Below are 22,694 nucleotides of genomic sequence, written 5' to 3'. Positions count from 1 at the left end.
GTATAACTCATGAATTATCATTATTGTTACTCTACAAATCATTCGTATGTCTCCGCCTGTGTAGCGAATGTTAAAAGCCTAACCCTCAAAAAGGTGGTCAGATACACACACACAGTTAAACATATTGAAGAAAAGTGTCTGAACATCCATTTAATGATCAAGTTGAGGATTTATTAAAGTGCGATAATTCTGACAAAGACATTTTTAAAGCTACAAGTTCGTTGTTATTTTCCCTTAAGAAACATTACATTTGATAATAATGTATTGATATAACAGTTGACGTAAGATTACTATATATCCATTTTAATCTTAAAAAGTACATACTGCCTTAAGTACAAAGCATATAAATTAACCCTGATTTTTATGTTATTACCAGAGGTGTGGAGAAAAGTAAATATGTATAAGATATAGCAATAGAGAGAATATCAAACAAACAAATGTAAAAAAATTGTCTGTTTCCCTCTCAGTAATAATCGAGATTCATAAGAAGTCTCATACTCCAAATAACAATTATCTTTTCTCTAAATGAGCTTGATTTTAGATGTTTATGGTAAAATTTTATGTTGAACAAAATAACGAAACATTTATATTTTGGTTATAAAATCTTCAAAGTATCTATTAAAACGAATTTCGAAATGAAGCGTTATATATATTATAAAAAAATGTATATTTTTTGGTGTTTCTCGTTAATAGAAAGAGAGCTCTAACTCAACATATTAATATATTTTCTGTTAATAAGTTGTTGTGTAAGGTGATAGATATGAATATTCTAAGAATTTTTATTCGTTTTGTTAAACTATGAGGTCATTCATAATAGGTAAAAATTGTTATTATAGCGTGTCTGTGACTTTCAGCGACATGCTCGTAAAGGTCTTTTTTATTTTTAATTTATGTATATATATATATATATTTAGAATATTACAAACACGTATGATATATTTATGATGACTGAAGTTAAATCCCACTTCCATAAGCTTCCGCTCGAGGTTACCCAACAGTATTCGATCGTCAAAACACTGACACAATTTGAATTAGTTCCCCATAGCAACAACGCACGCATGGTCGCAGTGCGTCTCGCTGCATCCAATCATTCGCGGGAAATTTATAGTATGGGCTTGCAGACAGTGTTTTCCCTCGTGACTGTGCTCTATTCTTTTTTCGTGCGGCGGAGTTTAGACTTTCAGGCAAATTTCATGCGAAAAGGTAATAATATACATAGTGCATGTTACTATATATTAAGCAGAGCGTGGCTTGCTTTGTTGAATTTGTAGACGTAACGTAGTGCACAGCGCAAAACAAGGCTTCGAATGACATTGACAGTTTTAATTTTGTAATTAAAAACTTATTTATTGTGTTATGGTCACAGACAGCATATTTTTTACGACTGATAAAAATTGGTAGAAACTAAATATATCTGTGCATTTTGCTAAGGGTAATAATTGTATTTATACATATATATATATATATATATTTATTTATATATATATATATACATTTGAAACGTTTATCACAATTTTAACATTCAACTAAGTATTATAATAAATAAGTAATTTTCTATCATTATTAGTGCAAATTCGTATGAAGGTATTAATTATTAACGTTCCCTTGATGATAAGTTACGTACATGCTAAAATTACTCCATAATTCTTTTACTTTTTACATATATAGGTTATTCGTTCATACTTTCTTTGATTTTCTGTAACAATTTCGATGTTTTAATGTGAGTAAAGGATTCTTATGATGAAGTAACAGAAGAAAGCTGAATTCGAGTAAATGTAACAAAAATCTTTAGATTTGAATAGTCAAGATTTAATATTTAAATATTACATCTGAAGATGACCTAAGAATGTCAAAACGTTGTTCTCTGCTTTATTAGTAAAATTGTTTATACACATACCAGCCGTCTTGAGATATATTTTTACTTCAAGTGGGTTTCTCGTCACCACAGAATACCAGAACGTACTTTACCCCTATACTTAAATTTACCAGTTGTAAAGTCCGAATTTTAATGAGTTCAATTAAGTGACACACTGTCTCTGCTTAAATACATTGTGAAGAACACTAGACCTTAATGTTTATTCAGATAGTACGTTCTCTCACTGGTTCCTTAAGTAGCGGCGTCCAAAGTTGTACCACTGTGTAACATAATGAGAACTGACCTACATTACTCTATTTCTGTTAAACTAACCAGATATTTTCACAAGCGTGAACAACATGTCTTTGTTATAAACAATAAATAAATAAGAAAAAGGGAGACGTTTTCTTTTTATTTGTTTAGAATTAGGCACAGTGCTTTACAATATGCTCTCCCTACTACAGGAGGAATTTTCTGACCAAATTATTTTCAACATTCATATTTGTTTTCAGATTTGAAAGTTAGGCTTAGGTTATTAAATCATAACTATTTAAAGCTAAATATTTTTATTATATATATATATATATTGATATTTACCATTTTTTATAATATTTATTTTTTGTTAACTACAAAGTCATAATGGGTTATCTGAGCTGTGCCTGCAACGGGTGTCCAAATCCAGTTTTGGGCGTTATAAGCCTTCAGACTTGTCGCTGACTCACTGGGGGCAATAATATTTTCTTAACTTGTTATAGAGATATAGAAGAAAATAGTTATCCTTAAGAAGTATAAGTGATTTTACTCATATGGGTCGAACGTAGCCTCGTGGGTAGCGTGCATAAGTATGCCCCCCTTCTCGAATTGCAGGAGGGAGCGAGTAAAAAAGGGGTGGGTGAACAAGTCGTCCAAATTCATAACTATAATTACAAGGGGGCCAGTTACTTTTGTGCAGGGGGAATCTCTTGTACTTATAGCTCTGTTAGTCAGGCTTTTTTTTTTTTTAGTTATAGTTATATTTGCAACTATGTGGTTTAAGGTATGAAGTAGTTTTAAATGTCACGTGACGTGACTTTTGGGGGTGAACTTTTTAGCTTTTTTTAAATCAAGTGAGAACCTCGGGTATTGCTGATTAATCTTCAACATAGGTTATTATTTTACAATAAAGTATAGCGATTTTGATCACTACTTTGCATTTATATGACTGATTTTAGGTTTGGTCTGGTTTATTTTGAATTTCGCGTAAAGCTACACGAGGGCTATCTGCGCTGACCGTTCCTAATTTAGCAACTATTAGGTTAAACAGAACTAGTTAAATCTTTCGCAAGAAGGAGAAAGAATAACGAAAAAGTGGCATCTCTTAGAGAAGAACCTGTGAACATTTTGAATTACTAGTAAAATATGCAAGTTGTAATAGTCGGAAATTCATAAATAGCTGGCTTCGTTTGTTTTCCCAAAAGGTAATTTTTTATTTAAAATGCATCTTTCCGTAATGCTAAATTTCTGTATGGAACTTTAAAATTTTAACAAGAGGTTAACTACAATCATTTATAAAAATCACTGTGAGCCCTTTTCGACCAGATGAGAGTACAGTTTTTTATAATAATCCATTTCTGATAAACTGCATATTAGTATTTCTTGCAGCATATTTTACTGTCCTTCAAACGGAACGTGACTGACGTGTAAAGTACAATTGCATTATAAAAAAATAATAAATGCTCCTTAGCCTATGTTATATATCTGTGTAACGTTGAATTCTACTGAAACAGTTTTCTATATTATAAGTTCTAGGCCAATGAATAACCTAATTCAAGCTAATCGTATAACTTCTCAACAAACCACATTCTTAGATTAGAAGAACCTGTTTGTTCTTAGATTGTAAGGACCTTTTTTTCAAACTACGTTTGCTCGATGGCGTTTAACATTACACAGACTCAAATGATATTGTCGTGGAATTATTTTGTCAGTATCAGGGATGTCTTGTGAATAAAATTATCAGCTTCTTGTGTGTTTCTTCTTTTTTTGTTGCTGTTGTTGTTACACAGTGGATTGTATGTGCTCTTCTTACCACGAGTAGGCTCGGCATAGCCAGGTGGTTAGGGCGCTAGACTCGCAATCTGAGGGTCGCGGGTTTGAATCCCTGTCACACCATACATGCTCGCACTTTCAGCTATGAGGATGTTATAATGTGATGGGCGATCCAACTATTCGTTATTAAAAGAGTAGCCCAAGAATTGGTGGTGGGTGCTAAATCAGGGACGGCTAGCGCAGATAGCCCTCTTGTAGCTTTGCGCGAAATTCAAAAACAAACAAAATCACCATGAGTATTGAAATTCGATTTTAAACACTATAAAGAATATAAGTTTTCAGAATTACTCCTTAGCCACGTTACGTCAGTTTGATATGTTTTTGTTGTTGCTAAGCGCAAACCTATGCAATGGGGTGTCTATGCTCTGCTTACCGCAGGTATCGAAACCCGATTATTAGCGTTTAAATCTTTAGAATTACCGCTGAATCATCTGAAGTCAGTTTCATATAATTTTATCCGTTTTATAAACCTTATTAAGTTAGAAGCCACAATATTTGAATAGGAATAAAAAAATCATTAGCTTTTAACGTTTTCACTCGTGAAATTTTGCGATTGTTATAACTACCAAATAACTACATGCGCGTATTTTGGTTTCGTTTTTCTCTTTTAATAGCCATATTACAGCCGCATATAGTATTTGACTTAATTGAAAGAAAACCGGTTTCGATAAGTGGGCTTTGCATTATCTGGTTTCAGAAATTTACAACTACTATTTCATTATAAAAAAAAGAAAGACAATGAGAAAGAAAACGGTTCACTTGTCCTCGTGGCGAGAATCTTCAGAACTGCTATATTTCTGATTAGGTTCTTCTTCCCTTTGAGTATAACTTCATAATTTTCAATAAAGCAAAACTATTTTTAATTTTAGAAGTAAGCATTCTGATAAAAGCTATTGCGTTAACTCTTCTTACAATTCCCGACTGCGCCCCAGTGGTTGGTGTTCCGGATTCTAGAATAGAGGTTCCTTGGTTCGTGGTCCGTTACTATTTTAAAAACTCGCTATATGTTGGAACCGAGAGTACGTTATAGTAGTGACTGTTAAGCCCTAGAATTCTGTCTTATTAGAGTTATTCAAGAAATGGCGGTGAGTTACACTAAATAGCTAGCGCAGATAGACCTCGCGTAGCAAACAAAAACTTTTCTTACAACACATTCGAACTGAATAATAAAAATCGACCGAAAGCTTATACTCAGTGAATAGTAATATAACTACCATATCTATCGTAAATTGATAGGCATTAGAGATTGTTTAACCTTCAGCTTTACTGAAACTGGTACGTGACGAATAGTATTATAAATTATCACACTACTAAAACCTGATGAACAACGAACATTAATTTAACTTCACCCTTTATTTTACAGTGATAGACAATGAAGATTATGCAACTTTAACTGTGAGGAAAGTCAGTATGAAACAAACACTTTTAAATTATCACACTGCTGCAACCTAATCCACAGCAACAATAATATAAAACTATTTTATATGCATACTGTTCGTAGAAAACAATGTTATAGCTTTCATGTAGACTTGTAGAGGGATCTGTTACATAACAAATAACCGTACAGAATCTGGTACATACAAAAAAGTATTATAACCCACAGCTGACATCATAAACAAAGGTTTACACCACCTCTCTACTGTATAATGGAGTACACAGGAAACTACAGAAAAAGTTTATATAAACTGATGTACTACAGACTCTGCTTTAACACACTTTTTTGTTTAAGATTCTCTAATAGACAATGAACAATAGCACATAATAAGATTATATACAACTTTTTTTCCTGCTGTAATCTATGGCGCTAAACAGTTTCGTATCATTTTATTCAAAATATAATCATAATTAGTACCATTGAGTAATACTGGTAATACGACTTATTACTTCAGATTGAATAAACCTTTTATTTCTCAATGCTGTGCACAACTATCAAGGGTGGGAAAGGTTTCGGAACCGGGAATGCCACAGCAACCCCACTTTTACATATTGTTAATTATTTTATTTTATTAATTTTCTCTAAAACATGCCCCCAGGCTTCCCTAGATTGAGACATCTTTGGCAGCACGAGAGCTGCTTTTAGCAGCTGTTTATGCTTTCAGTCTCTTGTTGTCAAATATTTTGGTTTAGTCAAGCACCCCCCCCCCTCCGTAACCTTTTCCTACACCACTGAGGGGTTACAGTACTGTTTCTGTACAGCGGAAACTCTGAGAAATAAAGGTTTATTTCATATGAAGTCAGAGGTCGTTCAGTAACTAAAACAAGTAAAAAATAATTAAGTTTGCTAAACAACAACTGGAGAAGCGTTTTGCAGCAAACAAAGCAGTGGTTTAATTTTCTATTGCAAACCGTTATACAAAAAAACAGTGGTATGTGATTAGTTTTTATTGTTAGCTATTATCAATTACTTCATAATTTTAACAGATTTCTAAATAATAGTTGATAATACGTGTATTTCAAAAACTCAGTTAAAACAGTCGTAGTTCTTTATTTCAAAGGTAACACGTTTGAGCGCCTATGGTTCATTTTATGAACCTGTAAGTAACAGTTTAGTATCATTTCTGTTTAAAACGTAAAAGTAAAGTTAATCGTATAATGCAAATTTAGCTTTAAAAAGCATGTTATAAAAACTAAAGCAATATTTTACGATCAAAATGAAAGTCGTCTCACCAAATCTACCCAAACGCCCCCTACTTACGAATTTTCGTAAATATTTAAAATGAAACAAATAAGCGCAATGTCTACAACATAAAGTAGAATGTAACGGAAGGGAATCATTTTTAAGTTCGCGGCTTTATATTTTTAAGTTTAGGTTCTTAAACTTCCAAAGCCAATACAATGACTTATTTTTGAACTTAAATCTTTGTTGAGCCTGTCTAAATCCTGTTAAATTAAACCTTTATTTTCTACACTGTCAATCAAATTAAATACTAGCTGAGCCTGATATAACATACATAACATCGACTCAAACAATGACATAAACTTAATTGAGCCTGCAGAAACGTTCTTGACACACGTCTGACCGTACTTGCCTGAATTATTTTTAATGAAAGAAAGAACATATGTATTGTGTCATCCACTTTATAATAATCGGCGAATTTCAACATCGTGTATTAAAGGAATAATTAATATTTGATACAAACAGTTCTTTCCACAGAGACCTGGAAGTAGGTACATCTTATCTTTTAATTTTTACTTATTTACTTGTGGCTACAAAGTATTTTAGAAATATTCAGTTGTTGAATTTTTAAAAATAGAATACTTGATCACAGTTCCCCCGAAAGTCAAAATAAGTAATATCCGCCAAAGCATTCTTATCAGATGAAAACAAAACAAAGGTGAAACTTTATCAAGATCTGTAACAAGTTAATGAAACAACAAAATCAAGTCACTTCTGGTAATTGGATCCCAATTCTCAATCGCAGTACGTTACAAGGTAACGTGGCGTGATGCTCACACAAACAATGGTGTTTATCGGATTTCTTGGCATAGTTCCAAATCAGAACGTACAAACGATATCAGCTTTCGGTGTTTTTGTTTCGATTCAAATTCATTTTCAAATCAGAAAAAAGGATTATCATACATTTGTTTGGTTAATTACAGTGAAAAAAACATAATAAAAACTATCTGTGCAGTTTATTTCTTCACTAACATATTACCCAGTAGTGCTGTAGATTGTCATAACAATTTAAAAAAATTAACTGATTGCTTGGGTTCTTTCTCTTGGGGTTAGAATCGCTTTTGCCCACTATTAACACACATAGACAGACAGACCTTCATGCATGTCGACAGAGTTACATTTAGGAAAGTATTCTAGTGGTTTTTTTTACTGTAATATTTTACGACAGTGTCAAATGTTTTAGAGTTTACATTTAATTTAAAACTTACTTTTAAAGACATACATCTCATCTAGTCGAAGGCGTGTGTTAGAGGGTGCTTTTCTTATAGCAAAGCCACATGGGGCTATCTGCTAAGCCCATGGAGGGGAATCGAACCCTTGATTTGAGCATTGTAAATACGTAAACTTACCGCTGTACTAGAGGGGGGCTGATCAAAGGTACGTGTATTACAAATTTACAGTTATGAATCTTCCATGAAATTGTGTTTTCAAACTGGAATAAACTAAATTAATACTCTTAGATTATATGATGCCCAGCTTACCTTTGGGTTAAAAGTGAAATTAAAAAAAATAGTTTTGGAATTTTGTGATATTACTTTGGTTAACATTGGTCATGTTTGGTATGCGTATGTTTTGAAAAAAAAAAAACAGTAATTTTAATAAAGTATTAACCACAGAACTCGTGATTTGTGATAACAGTTTGAGGAAATGACAAAGTAAACAAGCATACTGGTAGACATTGGTAGAGCACAGTAAAACTTGGATAACTTGGTGTTAAAAAGATGTAGAAGAGAGAAAATTATATGACCTATAATTAATCATACTGTGTGATCAATAAATATTTTGTGTGGCAACCTGTAAGATTACGATTTTTAAATAAAAGTTGTAAGGTTTTTTGACTATATATGTTTTTTAATTATATTACTTTTACACGTTCAAATTTACAATATTGTTACCATTTACACTTTAATAACGGTAATAAGCGCATTGTTGTTTCTTATACTGAAAAACAATGATGTTACTACTACTATCAGCGTGATAGAAATAAATTATATTGTTACTGCTTGAGGCTGTTTCGTTACGTCTCATTTTGATAGCAGTAATGTGTGTATTGTTACAATTGATATCCTGCCAGAGAAAATAGTTATTGTTTCTTGATACTATTTTATCACTATCTGTACCATAGTAATTACTACTTATATTTTCATAATAAATGTTTATATTATCATGGTAATAACAAATACTCAATTGGTCTTAAGTTTGATAAAACTAAAATGTATGTAAATAAATAACAACAAGGGGTGTTGTATTACAAAGTATCAACACATAAGAAGCAGAGAATCTTAAAGATCATTTCCTAAAATTCTAAAACATAAAGAGAAAAAAGTAAACTTCCCAGTTTCAAACGAGACTGTGTTGTTAATACACTTTAGAAACCTATATTTTTTCGAGACATACGAATGAATAATATATATAATATATTTACATCTTTTGAGCTACATATTGTTCATAATCAAACTTGGTCAGAAACACCAGTATACGCTAATGTACACCAGGTTAAAATTATATACATGAGTGCGCTCATCAAAAGTAAATACAGTGTAGATTATGTATAATATTAATACGTCTACGTTAACTGAATAAACAGTGAAAGGACCACGTTCAAACTTATCCATCTCAGAAATCATAGAAACTTTGGGAGGTATACAATCCACAGTAATATGACTAACAAGCACTAGATTACAACTCTTGATATTATGAAATATTCAAAGGTAACGTTAGTAAATAGTGCATTTACTGATACTGATTTAATGGTTGCACTGATAAAAATATTTGCTACTTTTAATCTGTCCAGAATAATTCTCATCGCAGAGCTGAGATAAGAATCTCTATCTAATAAGGAAATCAACAGTGGCTCTGACATGTGGAAACCACGTGATAGTATCCTGTTAATAAACAGGGCCTTCAAGGACAAGATTGCTTCATAAAGTACGATGACACTGATAATATAAAACAGAATAACTGGTGTACTAATGAGCGTATATATTCTAGCTTTTGATTCTGTACTTTCCATTTTTTTTAGATAGAATGATTTCTTTATAATTACAAGTTATCACACAAACAAGTTATTTTTCTATTTTTTTGTAGCGATGAATTAGAGAACAGAGGATATTATAAATGTAAGAAAAACTTTTAGGTGAACCAACCTTTTATTTTTCGCGTTGTTTTCAAAGAAACCTTATGGCCACTGAGAATTATGATTGAATGAGTTTCTCCTTCATCCGTGGGCTATGTCGTGTGGCAGTCGTTATCGGTTTTCTTTTTTTTTTTTTCTCCTTTCACAGAACATGCTTAACCAATCAGTGCATAATACCACTTTGAAATTTCCATGAACATTAAAATTCTGAAGTATAGAATCCGAATTACAAACAATTGAAACCTCTTATTTCTTAACTGTACATTTGGTTACATTTGTTATGCTTGTAATACGTGTGGTGCTTTATCTTTGTGTTTCATAGTTTGAACAATTTATGTTTCACAATTAACGATTTGGTTATATCGTGGAGGAGATTCCTCCTATGAGAAAGAAGAAACCAATACTCAAGCTTGGTGATTTAAACGGTTGATTTTGTATAAAAGATAATTAATTATTGAATTTACTCCTCTTATATGTCATAAATATGTATTTTTTTTTTTTACTCTTCTTATAAATTACTTATATGTAACATTACTGTATTTACTCTTCCTATGTGTTTTTACTCTAGATGAGTATTTTATTGAAATCATTGTGGAAATGTTTTATGGAAGCATAGTAATGTTAGTCAGAACTTTGTATAAAAACGTTGTTTTAACGTTAAGTAGTACGTTTTTGTTGAAGTGTTGTGTTAACATTAGTTAACAGCACTTTTATATGGAAATGTTTTATCCAACTCTGGCGGCCTCACAAGGCCAGGTGGTTAGGGCGCTTGATTCACAATCTAGGGGCCGAGGAATCGAATCCTCATCACACCAAACATACTCGCCCTTTCAACCGTTGGAGCGTTATAAAGTTACGGTCAATCCCACTATTCGTTGGTAAAAGAGTAGCCCAAGAGTTGGTGGTAGGTGGTGATGACTAGATGCCTTCCCTCTAGTCTTACACTGCTAAATTAGGGATGGCTAGTGCAAATGGGCCTCGTGTAGGTTTGTGCGAAATTGAAAACAAACAAACAAGTATGAAATTTGGTATACAAGAGTTATTCACACATGCGCTATAGATATTAAGCCACACCAGTATCAAGGAAAACTTTGTCTGTTGTGGACAGATCTCCTCCTAAGATAGTTAACTGATCGAGAACAAACTTGACGTGTTAACACAGTACTTCAAAAGCAAATCAAGTTCATATTAAACTCTTCCATATATCATGAAAAATTATTATTATTATTTTAAAATAAACCATATATTGTTATTGTAAGTATAATTTTAAGCAGTTTGGCCTGCTTCCCATTATAACAAAAATGTACAACAATAAAATATTCAGCTGCCGTTTCAGAGTCCCTCTCTTTCCTGAATCACATAATTTAACTTTCAGTTTATACTAGGGTTAGAATAAGCGCCTCAGTCTGAATTAGAGAAGTATTTTATAACTAAAATATAATTTGGGATATTTCTTATTATAGAATATTGTTTTCCGTAAAATAAAAGTTCAAAATTATTATCACATTTCTTGAATTAAACGTACCAAATTCAGACAGTAAATATCTTGATCATATATATCACTGCTGTGAACTGAGTTACTTTGAAGAATAAATCATACAACCGCTTTGCTATTTTTGTCAAGTTTCTCAATTCGATTCTACACCTAACATACAATCTATTGTCCTTGTTTTATAACAAATTTCTTCGAGAATGAACACTACTGAAAATTCTCGCAGAAATTTTGCCCAATTTGTGCGTGTTTTTTTTCCTTTTTGAGGAGAAAAAAAACACGATTGATTGCTTGTTTGTTTTTTTTGAATCTCGCACAAAGCTACTCAAGGGCTATCTGTGCTAACCGTCCCTAATTTAGCAGTGTAAGACTAGAGGGAAGGCAGCTAGTCATCACCACCCACCGCCAACTCTTGGGCTACTCTTTTACAAACGAATAGTGGAATTGACCGTAACGTTATAACGCCCCCACGGCTGAAAGGGCGAGCAGGTTTAGTGCGACCGGGATTTGAACCCGCGACCCTCAGATTACGAGTCGAACGCATTAACCCACCTAGCCATGGCAGGCCGATGGATTGCAGTCTCCATATATATATATTAACTTGTAGATTTTCACCAAGGGAAAAGTTTGGTATGCAGTTTGGCACTTAAAAATTAAACAAATTGCAATGTACTTGATTAACAATGCTTAGCTAGCTTTTGTGAAGAATGATTGTGTTGATTCTTCTAATTGAGCGCATTTTTAGAAATTTGTCTGACTCAAGTGTCTTTTTAAAGACTTTAATGTGTTATAACTGAAGTAATGTTTCTGACTAGTGAGTATACGTGTGTGTTTTTTCTTATAGTAAAGCAACATCGGACTATCTGCTGTGTCCATTGAGGGGAATCGAATCCCTGCTTTTAGCGTTGTAAATCCGTAGACTTACTGCTGTACCAGTAGAGGATGTTTCTCACTTGTAAGTATGATGAAACTGTAAGCCTTACCGTATGCAATAGCAACCGAATTAGAATTATTCAAAATTAAGTTAGATCTAGAATTGCTTTGGGTAAGTGGCATATATTTATGTAATTTTGTATCAAACGTGGTAACAAATTTACTAAGCTGATAGATATGCTTGCTTAATACGAATCATGTTATACGATTCGTTGATTTTTCGTTAACACAAACTGTTGTCTGGTGTACACGTATAACACAGAGTAATACGCTTTCCTCACCGGCGAATCAATGCCAGACTGTTTTCGCTATAGTCAGGTTTATATAAATTGGTTACGCCAGTAGCAGCCATTTAAAAATTAATTTAATCGTTTGTGAAACCTATTCCTTCTGTAATCTAAAACTATGTTCTATTAAAAGGCCTGAATATAACCATAAACAATATACTGTATTATTGTCACCTTATTGAGTTATTAAAAAAACGACTTTGTGCTATATTGCAAGGGTAAAGTAGACATCTCTAGAAGTTATAATGTATTTTGAAGTTATTAATGTGTTTTAACTTTTTTCTAGCTAAAGTTCAATAAAACGAGAAAAACGCACATTTGCCTGTCAAATTTTGTGTGTTCCAAAGACACGTGTATCGGTTAGCACACAGATACACATTTAACATATTTTAATTTCTCTACACTTCCTGAAAAATAAGATTTAATTAAAACACCTATTGATTCGGAATGGGTATTTTTAGTAAAACCCTTTACATGTAAATAGGTGTTTAACACATGGAAGATATATTTAGATCTCCAGCTATTGGTTACTGGCATTTTCCAAACTGTCTGACAGCAGCAGAAGTTAAAATCACGTTAGCTTGATGCACCAGTGCTACTCTCATTGGCTGTATGTAACCAGTAAGTGAAAAGACAGTGATTGTTGTATACACTGTGTGCTTGAAGTGAAAGAGAACTCAGAGTTATCGTTTGTTACAAAATATCATGTACACTCTTATTCAGGTAAATCTTGCTTTCGTGTAAAATTGTGCGTGCTTGCCAAACAAAACGAGTTACATTCTAGCCTGACTGCGCGTCTGATCAATAGCAAGCCGTTGGGCCTTCTCGCGCCATTCCGTTATGTAAGAGAAGCGAACCGTACCCCAACCATTATCTACGTATATAGAAACCGTATCAAGTGCCAGATAGCCCGTAGTAAGTATAATCCTTTGTTTTAGGTTGTTGATAACTAAGTCTCGTGTGGATAGTTTAGAACTTGCTGGGTTTGTTCATATTTTCCAATTACTGTACAGTTGTTTCTTGTAGAGACTACTTTGTGTAGTTACTCACATTGAAATCAGTAAATCACTAAGCCTCTTTACGCGTCTTCTGCACTGAAATTTACAATTGGTAACGTTGAATTTTTAAGCAGTAAAGTTTGCACAAAGGAAGTTCCATAGGGTAAACTAAACTTTTCAAAGCCTGTCGTACTTGTATAGGAGAGTGTACTTCCATCATTTCGTAAGTAGGAAACTTTTAAACTGTAATTTAGTCTTAATCATATATATATATATATATATATAAAACCATATCAATACTGTAAGTTCGCCATTCTTTCCAAGTTCGTTGTTTCATGCAGGTTAATTTGGTGCTACTATAGTTTGATATATTTGCGTTATCTTCTGTTGTTTTTGTTGTGACGAATAACTTTTTCTCAGTTTGTTAATTAACTATTATTATGAACAAATATACATTTTTATTGACTCAAACCATAATGTTGAGGTTTAATTAGTTGTTTAATCATCTCTAACAGTATAGAGAATCATTTTAAATTCGTATTTTATGACTAATATGATGATTTTTACGGAGTTAAGCCTAAATCCTCATGTGAAGGATTCATTTGCTTAAAACTCATATATTTCATTATGTAATTCTTTCTTTATCAGTAACGTTTTTTAGATTAGTAAAGTCGCCTGGAAAAAATCACCCAGCTTTCTATAAAAGTGTTTTAATTTTTGAGAGAATTGTTAATATATTTTTCAGTAATATTACCTTTCACTTGTTTGATTAGTTGTAACAGTGTGATTTTTATTTTTTGTGTAAACTGAGACTTAAACCATAAGATACTGATGTAATTACATAAGCCTGTAGCCTGAACTTTACTCAGAAGCTATTAATTTAGAGTCAATTAAGCATTAGCGGCATATATATATATACATCATGTTTTTCCCAGGAGGATTGTGTGTATTTTCCAGTTCACAGTCTGAGTGAACCACAGGAACTTGAAATAAGTGTGTTCATTGTAGAGAAATTTCGATGGTGAGATATGACTATACAACTAAATGGGGTGTGAAAAACTAATTAATTTTGGTAACTATGCGATTCACTGTTCTTTGCTGTGCAAGAGATTTTGCGAAAGTTACTTGCGCTTCGATGCCATGCTGATAATTATTAACCTGTATTTAATAATGTAATATTTTTTATGTATTCAACTAAATAATCTTTATGCATGTTGAAACCTTATCTTACGGTAAATGAAAATGCCGTTGTTTTAAAAAAGGAATATTGTTGTTTATTGTGATATTAGGTTCTATAATGTGCTTGTAAGGATTCTCGTAATATTTATGACAAAATATTTAGAAAGGTGTAATAATTATTTTACGTTATTCAATATACACCAAACACCATTGTAAACGAAAAATTTTAAAACAAACATGACTTATTAACGAGTGTATTAAAACAGCATTTATTGTATGATAAAAACATCTTACAATTATTTATAAAACGTGAGTGTGTGAAGCTTTTCTTTAGAACTTAGAATCACACTAAAATATGTTCAAAAGTTGGTCAATTTTATTTTTTTACAGATAAGTCCAATCCGATAGAAGCTTTTAAATGTATTGCTTACTCTATATAGCATTTTGCTAGACCTATTAAATATATACAACACTTTTACGTATTTAAGTATTGCGGCAACTTTATATCTATTATCATAATTACAAAAGTCAAGGGTTGGTCGGTCACTCGATTTATCCAAATTTCTTGAGTTACACAAGTCTAATTCCATTTTTTCTACAATAGTACGTGTTCCTTTAATTGCCCGTTCCCATTTTAGTTGAATTTAATCGCCAACGTAGATTTAAGTAGCACTTAATTTCGGCATTTTTTTCTGTCATCTGTGTGTGTTTTCTTATAACAAAGCCACATCACGTTATCTTCTGAGTCCACCAAGGGGAATCGAACACCTGATTTTAGCGTTGTAAATTTGTAGACTTTTCTGTTACGTAAAAGCCTGTTAAAGAGGGAGTCGTTATACGAAGAATATATTTAGCATCGAGTGAAATTAATTCGCCATCGTCTTTCAACGATGATCGAGTGTTTACAAGAAATATGGTTTTAAGATAACTATTGAGAAAACTGTGATCAATGAATGCTGGGACAAGGATTTTAATATTGGAAGAGACATTCTTTAGGTAAAGGAGATATTTCTCATGATAGGCTTTCGTTTCTCAAAGCTAGTGGCGCCTTTATTTTCTTATGTCAGTTTGCGGGCGACAAAATTGCAAATGCATATTGAAGGATTCATATTTGGTAGGCTTTGGTTTTTCGTCATTTTGACGGGCTCTTATAAGCGCAAGTATTTAATAATTACTAAACATTTTATATACTTTTTCAACTGCAATATTTTAAAGTAAATTAAGTAAGTCAAATATATTACATTATTAGTTGTTTTTTTTACTTGGTCACGTATGTATGCATTTATTAACTCATTAAAAAAACGTTAAGATTATTTACTTTCAGTTAACGTCTGCGAAACGTATATGTGGCTCGTTACGTTAATAGTGCAGATTAATACCAAATTTATCGTGAGAATAATTACCTTAGAATATCTTACTTGTTATTATGGTAAAACATCTAGACATAGTAACCGATATTCAACCAGATTAAACAGCTTTTGTCTCTGTTGGAGAAACAGTGTTATTAATATAATTTTAATGATGAAACTACACACCCATATGTAGAACAAACATGTGACATCATTGATGATTTGAAGCCCTATTGAAGAAATTGTAAAACAAATTTAACACGGACGCTTTTAAGTTTCTTTTCCAGTTTATAAACAATTTGTTTATTTTTAGGATTTTATAATACGTAAACAAAATGGTATAACTTGTGTTACAAGTTGCTTCATTTTATGGTAAAAGGTTATTTTTGGCTTCTTTTAAGTTTGTTGAGTTATTATAAATCTGCAATACGGGGAAGCAAACATAAAAATAACGTTCGGACACGCATTATTACTTCTAAGGCATTTGGTAACTAATCCTCATAACCACATCTGAGAGTAAAGACAACCCCTTTCCTTAGCTGTGAATTGTTATCTAAGATATTGTATAATTAATATTCGCAACGCTGTTTTTTAGGTATCAACTACAATAACTCATTTCCCACTGTATTCAAGAGCCAAACGCAACAGCTCGTTCGCGAAGGTATGGATGAATCGATATTAACGACTCACTGTTTCATGGTATCCAGTAACTAACCAATAATAACTTCCTCTTCTAAGGCACGGAGCAAGTTTGTCATGACAACCACTTTCTCCATGTAGAAAGTATCCATTCGTGATGAGTAATAATAAGAAGTAAACAAACGTTTAAACTGTTCTCAAACACAACTATGTATCAGGTAAACAACTGTAATAATTGCTCTCTTTATGATATTGGAGATTGCATCAAGGTACTTTTAACAATTCATTGAGCGAACACAACCTATTTTTTAATGTTATCTTCTAAAGTATTGAAAGGTATTTGTCATATTTCTATTCAATAATTGAAAACGCTATATATATATACTAGTTGACGTACTACTTCAACATACGGAGAAGACATAGGGACCCTCGGGGACAGACATAAGGGGACAAGAACTGAATGCCGACTCCTAGGTCACTCTGCAGGGTGCCTTCAAAGTTTGGTAGTAATCAGTAGAATAGCACGGGAAAATATATAGGGTCCCTAGGGGGTAACATGGGGATCGAATCAAAACATGTTTCTCCCCGGGGTGCCTTTTAACGTTTGGTAGAGATGAATAGAATAGCACAAGGACCCTAAGGGTTCCTACAAAGTTAGTTTGTGATCGATATCAAACAATGTGTGAAAGACATAGAAACACTTCCGCTTTACGTATATTTCAAAAGTTTGATTAAATTACGTGTACTAAGTATTGTCAATTTAACTGATTCATTCGCAAAGACTGTTGATTTTAAGATACTATACTAAAAATGCAGAATTTTACAATTTTTACATGAATTAATATTTAACAATTTTTTTAGTTGTTTACACACTTGAAACTCTAAGAACAAGTAAAAAAATATCAGGTCAATGTTTATATGTAAAAAGTACCAGTATACGTTGTTTAATTGAATCTAAGAAGGATATTTTCTCGATATTTGGTTGTAAAAAGAATAATATCACGCTGATTTTAATATTTTAGAAGTACGTGAAATCAAGTTGTTTGTCTGGATTTAAGAAATGTAATTGTAGCCTATTTTCATGTGGATTGAGGAAGGATCTGGTTACGGTGTTTCTTGGAACTAAGAATGATCAGGCCTCACTATTTCACCTGGATTTTAGAAAAATTGGGTCATGCTGTTTTTACAGATTTTAAAAGTATTGTATCGGGTTGTTTGTCCGGATTTAATAAATACGATGCCACGCTCTTTATCTAGATTTAATAATAATTAGGTCACATTGTTTGTTTCGAGTTAAGAATAAACGTCACATATTTTTTTGTCTGGATTTTAGATGGATTGAGTCACATTCTTTTTTTGGATTTAAGAAAAGGTAAGTTATGCTAATTAGTATCAGATCATGATTTTTGGATGGGCTTAAGAAGAATGTGGCCATGCTCTTTTATGGAGTTAAATGTATGTGCGTACTGGTTCCTGAACCTTAAAAGGATTTGGCCAAGGCTGTTGGCAAGAGTGAAAATAGATCACGACTCAATAGGGGCCGTCAAAACATTTTCAATCAGTAAATGTATTTTATTAATTAACAGTCAAACAATATGAAACAACCTCCATAATATTTCAGGAATGGTTGCTGTTATACCGTGTTTTACATTGTTTAAAATGTTTTTATACCAACACTACGTGGGAGATGATGGGTGTTAATGAGGGCCAAAGGTAATCAGTGTTATTTGATTGAACGTAACTACATAATATGTTCAGGTGAATATTATAAACGTCAGTAACAGTTTGAGGACTGAACACAGACGACTCACGAAGGAAAAAGCGTTGTTGTTGTTTGACACGGAGCTAGAACGTGACCTTGAAAAATAGCGCGTACCCACTTCAGGACAGCATGTAACAAAACCTGATTTCTTGATCTCATTGTATTCAACACAGTAAAGTATTTTATCTTTGTAATTTTTAACACTGCTCATAGATTGACGCGTGTAAAATATGCTTCCATCCTGATTTTCTGTGTTTTATTCTATAATTGTATAATTTAAAAACAAAGACAATATTATTTCCTGATTCAAACAACAACAAAAAACCCACCAACAATTCGACATTTGTATGCTACTTGATTCACAAGCATTTGCTTTTCTGAAAGTCATTGACTCACTACAGGTAACGAGTCAATTAGTAACTTGATGTTTCGCATATAGTTACACTGTCGTCAATATGGCCGCTCTACTATACCTGTAGGTACACATCATCATGGTGTCACTGTTTTGATTCTAATTGAATTGTATGCACGCTTGTGAAATGCATCTGATTTTAATGCTCTTTTATCATTTTTATTTTGTGCTGTTGTAAATCGCCAGTAATTAGAAGTGTTTGTATGTGTGAGTCTTGACTTTTCCAAACAACTTCTAAATATGTATATATCACTGTCAGTTTTAGAAGCCTGTCAAGTTAGTCTACAAAATTTAATATTTACTTACAAGTTGCTGTGTACACTGTCACCTATCGTTTCTTCACGCGAAGAAGGTTCACTGACTTGAATGTGGGACACTGAGCCTGATTTCAGTGCCAGGACAGGAAAAACAAAAAAAACAAACAGATTTAAATGTATTATACTATACACATATATATATAAGTGGCGGTTAAAGATATTAAAGATACACAAAGTTTTGATTATTGTCCAAATTATGTAGGTTTTTTTTTATGGTATGGTTACATTAGCTCAAAAACTAAACAACCAACTTTAATTTTTTTGTTTAATTTCAGACTTAAATACCAGTATTTTATTACGAAGTTAAAATTTTTAGAGTAGTAATACTTATCTCTCCGCTCATAAACTACAAGTTGTGTCTGTATACTTTGATATTTTGATGTATCATCTGCTCTTTGTTCTCCTCAGGGATCGAACTATATTTTAGCATTATAAGCCGCCCAGTTTATCGCTGAGCTACCGAGAGACTTGTATACACAAGTTATGCATTTCTTTTACAGAACTACCACTTGTATTATCAGTAAGAGAAATATAACTTGCAGAACAAACTGCTGTAATCATTAGTTCATTCATGCGAGTGCTCTTGGCAGATTAATTTTTTTCATGGGGTATATTATAATTAATCTACGCTTTTAGTTACAGATTGTTGCCCAAAGTTAAAAAGCCAGAACATTTTTAAAACATTCTATTTGCAGATTAGGGTAGGATTACAAATTCATGTTATAGTATGCTAGCATACAAGTATCTTGAAAGTATATATAGAGTAATATCCTAACGAGGCAGTAAAATTAATGTAACTAGCGAAAATTACAATTGAGCAATAACAGTTTTAGAATTAATTGGGATAAAAAGCTGCTGTTTAATATCTTTCAAATGGAATTGGTGTTAGTAATGAAGTTAGTTCACACTCCAGTTTAATCATGTTTTATTTCTATTTGCCATTGTTCACAAAGTATTTACTGCAAAAAAAGATTTGAACATCATTTTTTTACTCCCAGTGAAGCTAGAATTTGTTTTATCAGGAACAAACAGTGACACTGAGATTTGTTTATATTTTACTTTTTTTCGTTTCAAATAAATGCTACAAAGCTGTTCCAACTGTCTATTAGACATAATCAGTATTATTTAAGAATTTCTGTGTATATTGTTACATGGTATAATTTATCTCGGATGAGTTTTCGATTTATTATGTTACGCATTACAATTTTAATTACTACATTATAAATAACTGCAGGACCAGTGAATTGAAATATTTTTTAAGCAAGAGGGCAAACTTATAAATACTTGAAGTGGAATCTGACTGAACATTAGTAAAGAAACGAAACGATCAAGCAGGAAAAAAAGCCCCTGAAAAGTAGAAAATATTGGTTTAATTGCGTAAGGAAACTAAAAAATAAAAACTTTGAATACTGTTTGAGCATATTAGAATATCAAATTTGGAATTTTTGCTTTCAAACAAAATTTAACCAACCCTAATTTTAATGTTTTTGTTGTTTGCAGAAAATATTGTCTAAACTTATTTGTCTCGAGTACCATCGCTGCAGCTTTGATGTTACCATGTTATTGTAACTTATTTTTCATTTAAATGATTGCTGGAAGTTGCATGACATTAAGATCTGAAACGTATATGAGAGCTAAGAAGTGAGAAGGTTCAGGCATTTATATGTAGAAACAAAATATGAATAAACACTGATGAGTCAGTTCAGTGACAGTGGATTACTAAGCTAAGCAGTGAATCATTGAGTGATGACTGAGTTAGTTTTTGATCCACTGAAAGGTATTTAAGTCAGTGAAAAGTCAACAAGTATTCAGTTAATAATTTAGTTCAAAGTGAATTCAGTGCCAAAGATATGTTACTCGGTGTTACAAGTAAAAGTAACTGCATGTATTCTGCAATTCAGTTACTCGATCGATTAGCCGTGATATTCTACAATCAAGTTTATAAGTAAGTTTAGACTACCTTCGTTACGGAGTGTTATATTGAAACAATAATCAGTGATGTCGAGAAAACCCACTTGTAGAGAAATATATATATGTAAAAACGGCTCGTTTTGGGTTTTTACATATATGTTGTTATATTGAAACATATATGTATTTAAATGTAAGTGAATGTGGCTGGTAGTAAATGTTGATTGAAGAAATAAATTATTTTGTTATCGTTACATAGATTGGACGTGGCATTATTTTAACCAATAATCCAAAAATAACTCTCTCACCTATGAAACATGTTACAATATTTTTGTTTCATAATCTACTGGCAAAGAAGCAGTCTCAAGATGTGAATTATGACTAACCTTGAAATGTTATGATGTAAAGAAATTGAAGATATTCAAAATATTCAGGTGTGAATAAACTCTTTAACATAGACTAATTTCAGGTTAGACTATCATTACATTACCTTTACCAAGTAAACAACATGTGGTTTACCGTCTGATTAGCTCTAACACAATTTCAACATAAGGTGTGATCACTTTTGTAGTAGTCATTTCTCGATGATTAGATCATCTGAAAAGTATATTCCGCTTTAAATTCGTTCCCCGCTAAGACAGCGATAAGTCCACGGATTTATAACGCTAAAATCACGAGTTCAATTCCTCTTGATGGACAAAGCAGATAGCTCAATGTGACTTTGCTATAAGAAAACACACACGCTTTAAATTCAGGTCGATATTCAATCTTCCTGTTAGCAAGTTAAAAATAGGCCCAATACTAGCTAATCCTACATAGAAGCTTGGAAATCTGATACTTTCTGTCAGATTAAATTGACAAGACGCTTTTTTATGTTCTCACGTTGCCATTAGTGACTTTTTCGATTTTATTTTAACATAATTCTGTAGCTGTTCATCAAATTTTAGTAAAAGATCTTAAGTTGCAAACTGCCCATTTTCTGAAAGAAAAAACAACAACATTTAATTGGGGCTGCGTACTCATGAATATTGAGTCAATATTTCTAAATTATTCAATGAATAAAAATTAAGTAGTTTGGATAGCCTAGCAGGCCATCACATAATGAGAAAATTGAATTAAATGGTTTATATCCCAATTACCTGATAGTGAATTGTCCAGTAAATGTGTGTGTGTTTTTCTTACAGCAAAACCACTTCAGGCTATCTGCTGAGCCCACCGAGAGGAATCGAACCCCTAATTTTAGCGTTGTAAATCCGTATACTTACCGCTGTACTAGTGGGGGACTGCCCAACAAATATTGATTAGTACCAGCTTACTTTCCTTCCATTTAGAAGTTGTACGTCTTTCTTATGCCACTGATGATAAACTATTTTTCAAAAATATATACAAAAATAAAATTAAGTTTGAGTGTATAAAACATAATAATTGTGGAAATATATATTTGTAATGAGGCGCTACTAAAATATTTATAATTTTATTTGCGTTGCTTTTATGATAACTTACTGTTTATAGATTAAAATGTGGAGCATTATTTAAACATTAATGGAACAAACTAAACATTTGTGATAAATTCCTTTAGCACACAATTATATGCAATTTTCTGTAGATCTATTGTTATGTTATGTTTTTATAAGACCGTTCTCCTACGATAATCCTTCGCTTACA

At 32.3% G+C, this 22,694-nt stretch overlaps 1 protein-coding gene across 4 annotated transcripts in view; it reads left to right on the top strand.

The window, feature by feature from the left end:
* Window positions 1-1,023: 1,023 nt before the first annotated feature.
* LOC143253421 (uncharacterized) overlaps window positions 1,024-22,694 on the top strand; it is an 80,941-nt gene continuing 59,270 nt past the window's right edge. For 2 of the 4 annotated variants that reach the window (XM_076507302.1, XM_076507298.1), the window contains exon 1: window positions 13,057-13,380. The gene's annotated coding sequence lies outside the window, so the exon portion shown is untranslated. Of the gene's footprint in view, window positions 1,204-12,089; window positions 12,201-13,056; window positions 13,687-22,694 lie in introns of those variants that run through there. The other 2 variants (XM_076507294.1, XM_076507300.1) reach the window with 2 other exon arrangements.

This window comes from Tachypleus tridentatus, chromosome 1 (assembly GCF_004210375.1).
Source record: "Tachypleus tridentatus isolate NWPU-2018 chromosome 1, ASM421037v1, whole genome shotgun sequence".
Taxonomy (NCBI): Eukaryota; Metazoa; Arthropoda; class Merostomata; order Xiphosura; family Limulidae; genus Tachypleus; species Tachypleus tridentatus.
This window is presented reverse-complemented; position numbering and strand designations above follow the sequence as displayed.